General features: G+C 36.5%; 1 long non-coding RNA gene across 5 annotated transcripts; it reads right to left on the bottom strand.

Annotated features, from left to right (window-relative positions):
* Window positions 1-387: 387 nt before the first annotated feature.
* LOC110274941 (uncharacterized) lies at window positions 388-7,505 on the bottom strand. 5 transcript variants are annotated; one of them, XR_002367079.2, is made up of 6 exons: window positions 6,745-7,505; window positions 5,925-6,007; window positions 5,688-5,780; window positions 5,192-5,481; window positions 4,488-4,670; window positions 388-584 (listed from the first exon to the last, which is right to left on the bottom strand). It is a non-coding gene; the product is annotated as an uncharacterized LOC110274941 (long non-coding RNA). The 5 variants fall into 5 exon arrangements; XR_008002438.1 differs by having other exon boundaries at window positions 5,699-5,780; XR_008002440.1 differs by lacking the exon at window positions 388-584 and adding an exon at window positions 3,536-4,066 and having other exon boundaries at window positions 4,474-4,670.
* Window positions 7,506-7,612: the final 107 nt, after the last annotated feature.

Genomic DNA, 7,612 nt, shown 5'->3' with positions numbered 1-7,612 from the left:
CGTAACGGTTTAAAATAGTAACTGGATAGATAACAGTTTTAAATTGTTGTAATTTTGTTGTTCATAAAGACAACGGTTTAAAAGCGTTGCCTTTGGTGGTGTTTTTTGCAACGGTTTTAACACCATTGTCATTTTGTAGCTATCTTTGACAATCATTTTAATACCATTGCCTTTTGTGACTTTTGATAACGATTTTTTATAACTATATTATTCTTTATTTACAATAGTTTTCTCATGTTACATTGAAATTAGTTCCAACTATTTTTTTTAATTTAATGTCAATAAACAAGGTTAAACTATTTAAATCAAATTACTAAAGAAAACTAATTGAACACTTACCATAAAAAATAAATATTTATATACTTAGTGAACCAAAAATTTCCGGATACAATATAGTTGTATTAGTGTTGGTTACAAGTAATTTCGGATATTTTCTAATTATCCCAGGAAAATAAGCTTAAAAAACGCCAACCCTAGAAAGGAATTCAATCTTCCTCTAAAGAGTTTTATTAATGCTAGCAGCGAAAAATAATTCTCCCAATAGTTTCTTTATCCAAGCCCATATTTTCAAAAAACAGAACCACCTGCAGACAACAAGGAACACAAGCTTCTTAACTGGGGAAAAAATGAAGCATTTTAAATCAGTAAAATACAAAATAAAGAACAATAGCATGCATATAACATGTATCACTAGCACAATGGATACAAGCACATAGGTACTTAAGAAATTCAATTCTTAATAAGGCATCAAAAGGAACAAGCAACCATAGTGTAGTTATTTTCAAGCATGATTGTTATAGCCAGTAAGGAAAGCAATATTTGCATTGCTAATAAATACGCTTCTTAATACATCAAATCAAAAGGTTGTAATTGATGAGGAAAAAACGATTCCACACAAACTCACCGGCAAGTGTATCAGGTCACATCAAGAAGTAATAACTCACAAGAGTGAGGTCGATCCCAACAGGGATTGATGGATTGAGCAACTTTAGTATGGTGATGAATTTAGTTAAGCGAATATTTGATGATTTGAGTGAAACTTGATTAATAGAAGTAAAATTTCAAGAAAATAAAAGAGAGAAGGTAAATTGACAAAATCTTAAAGTGCAGAAGAGGTAAATTTCAGAAACTTGAAGTGCAAGAAAGTAAAAGAGCCGAAACTTAAATTGCAAGAAAGATAAATAACTGAAACTTAAAGGGCAAGGAATTTAAATTGCTGAATCTAAATTGCTAGGAAACTTAAATTTCATGAAGAATAAAGGGATTTGGGTACTGGGATTCAAAATAAAATTGGACTTGTACATTGCAGTAAATCAGAGGAGTATAAGACAAAGAGATTCAGATCAGGATCTCAATAGCAAAACAGAAATGGTAAATTGAAGATGAATTCAAAACAGCAAGGAAACTTAGATTAATTGTGAAATCCTAAAGAGAAATTGACAAATTCAGTGAAGTAACAAAAACAAAACGAAAGCCTACAGCTCAATTGCTCTCTTGTCAAAACAGAAAAGATAAAATTGAAGAAAGAAAATGAAACTCAGAAGAAAAGGAAACCCAGATCTGATCTCAAACTCTAAAATTCTAATAGGGGTGTAAGTTACCGAACCGGACCGAAATTTACCGCAAAACCGAACTGAATTTTACAACAACCGAATGAAAAACCAAAAAATCGGTTTTTTGGATTTTTTTGAATTAAACCGATCGGTTCGGTTCAGTTTTTGGTTGATTCGGCAAAAACCGAACCGAACCGAACCGAATAATAGGTTCAGAAATACTCGTTTTTACAAATTTGCCCTTTAACCTAATAACTAAACCCCCAAATCCCTAACTTACCACACCACTCAGTGCAGCCGCACACAACCCCCAACACAAAGCTTCAGTAAACTCACTCTCCCTCTTTCTCCTCCATGCCTGAGACTCTGAGAGGAAGAGAGCCTGAGAGAGCCAGTGAGCCAGAGAGCTGCCGCCATCCTTCAGAGTTCAGTTGCAAGTCGTCCATCGTGACCGTGAAGGACGCCGTCGATCTCCATCGTGCCATCTCAAACCGCAATCTTCACGCCGTCGTCGATCTTCGTCTGATCCATTCTTCTCTGTCGCCGAGCAACAATCTCCGTTGCCGAACAAATCCTTAGTCCGAGCCCTCTCCTGCAACTTAGTGTCTTCTTCTGAGGTTAGTAACTTGATTTTTTCACAATTTGTTGTCATTTATGAGATGTTCTTGTTGCTGGTCTGTTCTTGTTGCTCTCATAAAAATTCATTGTCACAAGGTTGTTCATGCATGTCTGTTGGTACCTGGTGGAAATTTGGCAACAAAATCGAATCTTTGTGATAAGATTGCCACTCACATACATACATACATGATACATGATGGAGAAATTTTCATTCTACTGCTAAAAGCACGCGTTGCATTTTCTATATATGTTTTTATTTTATTTTATTTTGTTTCGTATCTTATGGTGAATGAATGTGTTTTTTGGCATCTTGGAAGCTGATCTCACAAATAATTTTATTTATGCCAAAAATATTATATGCCAAAAAGTCTTGAAATGTATCGAAATGAAGAGCAAGTTAGAGATAATTTATGCCAAAAAGAATATTTAAGAATCCATTAAGATGAAGTTTGAAATGGAGAGAGTCCATGTGATAAATATTTCCTGTAAAAGTTTAGGAAGAATTTATCTTTTTAGTTGTGTTTATCTTTTTCTTTCATAAGAAAAAACAATATATTAGGAACATATAAAAGAACTATAAATTATTAAGTTGTTTGATAAAAATATTCTTTAAATGCTGTTGCTACTTTATCTTTTTAGCCTTTGATTGTTTTTATCTTTATATATTGCTGTTGCTTTAATAACCTAATATGTTGTTGCTGTTGCTTTAATGACCTAATATGTTGCTGTTGCTTTATTTTGCTTTAATTAATGTGTTTTGAACTTGGTATATTTCATAATTTGTTGCTTTTGCATAAATGCTGGAAAGTGGCTTTTTGAACAAGTTTGAATGCTGATTTCCAATAAAATTGCTGTCTTTGTTGTTCATTGTTATGTATTCATAGTTTATCTTTAAAATCTATATTGATTTCCTTGTTTTGTATTTGTAGAAATTGCATTAACCGGAGAAGATGATGAGTCTAGTGTGGATTCAGATTAAGCATGGTGGCTGTTTTGGTTTTTATTTGATTTAAAGTGGTTGTTTCACTTTTTAAAGTGTGTTTGTTTTTATTGTTTGCTAGACATTTTTAATTGTCTTTGTTTTATGTTTAATTGTTGAGACAAGTTGAATTTGTATTGAATTTGGATGTTATGTACTCTTGTTATTTTAGTTGATTGACGGTTTTAAATTTCATTTTATGATGATTTAATTCTGATTATTAGGTTTAAAAAAAACGAAAAAACTGACCGAACCAAACCGCTGTTGGTTCGGTTCGGTTCGGTTCGGTTGGTTTTCGGTTCGAAACCGAACCAAACCGAACCGATTACACCCCTAAATTCTAAAAAGAAAATTATAAGAGAAAAACAAAAGTAAAAGAGAAGTGTGAGGTAAAGGCCCCTCCTCAAATCAAATTTGATCCTATTTATACACTTTCTATTTTCAGTCCTCGAGCAATCAGAGTGGACTTTTTAGGTTTTTGAAGAAGTGGATCTGAGGTGCTTGGTGGCTTGGGTCAGGGTGCATGCTTGCTCCCAGTAGAGCGCTCCGTGCACTTTGTGAGCGCTACATTCCTTTCCTTCAGCGTACATCCCTCGTGTGCCTTTTTTCTTCATTAGCGCTCCCCTAATGAGAGCACTACGCTCACTCATAGAGCGCTGGCTCTTTGGTGCTTCTTTGGTGCGCAATTCCCTTCCTTGGCGCTCCCTTACTGAGCGCTACGCTCACTCATTGAGCGCTGCACCTTGCGTACGGACGGCACAAGCTTGCCTCCCAAGCTCAAAATCCACGAAAAAGGTAACTGAGTGAGCGTGGTGCTCACTTTAGAAGTGAACGCTAGCCATGTTTGCTCTTTGAGCGTGGCATTCTCTAATTGCACGCAACGCTTCCCTGATTCTTCCTTTCTTCATTTCTTCACCTACAAGCAACCAAACAAGCAATCAAAGTTTCACCAAAATCACAAGGTCTTTGCATCATTCATAAAATCAATTAATTCTAGCATAAACCTTATGATTTTGTGTAAAATCAATGATGTTTGATTCAAAATAATCATGAAAATCCACTCCAATCACTTACTTATTGTGCAAGAAACTGCATAAAACCTAATGAAACAAATGAAAAATTCTTGTAAAACTAGCATAAGATGACTTGTCATCAGTAATTTATAAAAGATATTAAACCCAAGAACTTCTTTGCACTGAAAGCACCACATAAGGTCACAAGACCCACCTCCCCCTCCTGTCCCCTCCTTTGACACTACCAGAAGGTAAACCAACAGTGGCAATAAATATAATAGCAAATCTTAGACTTCAGATTCAGACATACTTATTCAAGCATACCTAAAAGAAACCAGACTCATCATGGACCCCTTTGTCAACATCAGCAGTTGCTTTGCTTAGTATAGACTCTCACACAGCAGAAACTTTAGACCACCAACCCCAACTTGCGATAGCCAGTTAAACATGAAATCTTATGCACTAAATTAAATTGATAGCACATGAACTCTTATTTCTTCCATGTAACTGCAAAGAGATGATTAAACAAGACTAAGTATGAATGGAAAAGGTTTAGAACTAAACAAATTGCAACTGAAGCTCAGGTTGTGCTGCCCCTAAATACATAATCAAGATAGAACAGTCTCATAATAAAAAAAATAACATTCTTCAAGAGTGTAGTGTTGTCAGTTCAAGATAGAGCCAAATTATGACCAGCCTAAGTGTAAATCGATGACTATGCACACTGATAAAAGAAGAATGATTCCAAGTACCCACATGAACTATAAATTCTATACTCACAGGTTGTTTCTATTGAAATGATTAGGTTATGTGCACGACAAACAAACAAAAAAGTGCCAAAAGAATAAAGGAAAAAAAATACAATGGTGCTAACTTGTTCAAGGTAAATCAATCATGGATGAAGACAGAGTCTATCACATTTCAAACAAGCAGCTTTACAGGTAAGCTACCAAGGTTGAAATGCTGGTCAACACAGAGGAATTAAATAGAAATTGAAGTGATCAAGAGAACGTTAAAAGGAGACACACCCAGTAGAATGCTGTCAATTCCACCATGCTGGGACTGTCTGTCTTCAAGGATTATCAACTGTTGTAGCTGTAATTCGTAATTGTCTTGTCTATTCTTACTCTCCATTCCGCTTCCAGAAAGTTCTTCTCCACCAAACTTCAAATCCTATTTGAATATTTGGGCAATCTTCTCCAGAATTCTAAGATTTTTACTTGAGTCATTCAGGCCATCAAAATCAAATGCAGCAATTTTACTTGAGTCATTTAGGCCATTGAGAGAATCAACTCAGATTTCCCAGCCACTTTACATGCTAACAAAATAAACCAACCAACAATTAAGAAACAACCATTAAACCATTAACATTAACATTATGCTCCATAAAACAACTTAGCTTAATTTCAAACCAAATTGAATTAAAACAAAACTTCTATGCTTAACTTTTTACATAGAGAGAACATGTTCAGCTAAATAACTCTTTGATTTATAATAGAAAATAAGCTTAATCCAAACACACACCGTAACCGAACCTCAGCGGACGAGGTGGGGGATGGCATAGTGGACGCAAACGGAGAGGAGAGTACGGAACAGCAGCAGATGACAGAGTAGGAACTGATGACAATCACCATAGTAACAATCAACAATCATCAAAATTCATAATAAGCGAAACCAATTCATAAACCAAACAAAATGAAATCATGTGGTTCTTCCCAAAAGATTTTACCATAATAGAAGAATAGTCTTTATAGTTTATACCTCAAAGCAAACAGTGCAATTCTAATGCATTGCTCTTTTCAAACAGCGATGACCATCTTCCAATCATTTAGAGTAGCAGCACCCTAAAACATATAATAATTAATTTACTAGGATCAAGAAAAAAAAAGATATAACTATGAAGAGAAAACAGGAAAAAAGTAAGGAACAATGAATGAAACCCACCACATTTCTCACCTCAATCCACCATTCACAGCAACATCATTAATCAATTACTCACCTGATGCTTATTGATGCACCGAGCAGCGATGGACGAATTTATAAAAAAACAAAGTCTTAAGAGTTTTATAAAAATTTTGACAACATCACCTGAAAAATTCAGACTTAAACCACCCTAACGGGTTCCCTCCTTCTCAACAGTTTACCAGCCTTTCATCAGCAATTATCAAACAAATAGGTTCTCAATAATCAACATATTTTATCACCATTTGGTTCCATTCATTGTAAAATTATTTATAAACCATAAAAATTACGACTTTTAGTTAAGAAATCAATTTTAGGTACTTAGTTTAGAAATCTAAACTCAATCTATTTATCATTCATCAAGCCTCAATCTCATAAATTACTCATTATAATTTGATTCAACCACCAATCACAACGTTATTAAGTAAAAAAAAATAAGAACTTCTAATAAGCATTCATCCCCAAATAACCTTGCAAGATGCTCACCAAAAAAAAAAAAAAACCAAGCTTATTTCTACCAATTAATCACACAAGACATTTATAAATTATTTGTAGATACTCACTAAACTTCAATGATATTCATAAATTAAAACGGTTAATTTTAAAATAAATCCCCTACCTCTGAGTGTCCAAATTAGAAGAAATTCGAGACGGGTTGTGGCGGCAATGGCTGAACCAGCGTAAACAGCAGCAGAAACAGGGGCTGAGCAAGGACAGTGGCTCCAATAGTGGTATTTTCCGGCGTCAATGGCGGTGTTCCCCGGCGACCAGCGGTGCGGCGGCAAAACCTCCCTCTCCTCTGCGAGTTTCTCCTCCCTCTTCACGTTCTGTTCATCCCATCAACAGTAGCAACTTCTAATCATTGGCGATGAGACAGCCTCGTTCTCCTCCTTCTCCGTCAGAGCATCCTTCGCGCGTCACTCCCCTGGTTCTCTCTCTCTCTCTCTCGGACGCGTCTTCTTCAGAAGCGGTGACAACCCCGAGCAGAAACGGCGACGGCTTCGCAGCTTCCTTCTCCCTCTTCTGTTCGCGCATCCTTCTTCCTTCTTTGCCACAGCGTCGACGGCGACGGCGACGGCTAGGTTTGACAGTGACGGCGATGGCGTCTTCGAAGGCGAGCTCGACAGCGATCAGGCGCGACAGAGCTGGCGGCGTCCTCTCCACCATCGCGTTTCCCGCAGCAGCAGCTCTCTCCCTCGCACGGTTCAGATTGACGATGACATGACAGCGGCGACGCGTGTGATGGGCTCTACGTCGGCGAGGCGCGACGCCGGCGCGCTCTTCTCCCTCTCCTTCCCTTCTTCTTCCTCGCGGGGTTTAGCTTTCTCTCTTTTCTCTGCGTTTCTCTTTTCCCAGGAGGGCTGGAGTTTTATGGTTAGTTTTCTCAGTTTGGGAACTGGAATTTTTTATTAAATTTGAGCTAAATTTTCATAAAACAATATAGACAAAATAGATATTTTAATAAAATTATTGAACAGAATAATAAT

This window comes from Arachis duranensis, chromosome 9 (genome assembly GCF_000817695.3).
Source record: "Arachis duranensis cultivar V14167 chromosome 9, aradu.V14167.gnm2.J7QH, whole genome shotgun sequence".
NCBI classification, from domain to species: Eukaryota; Viridiplantae; Streptophyta; class Magnoliopsida; order Fabales; family Fabaceae; genus Arachis; species Arachis duranensis.
This window is presented reverse-complemented; position numbering and strand designations above follow the sequence as displayed.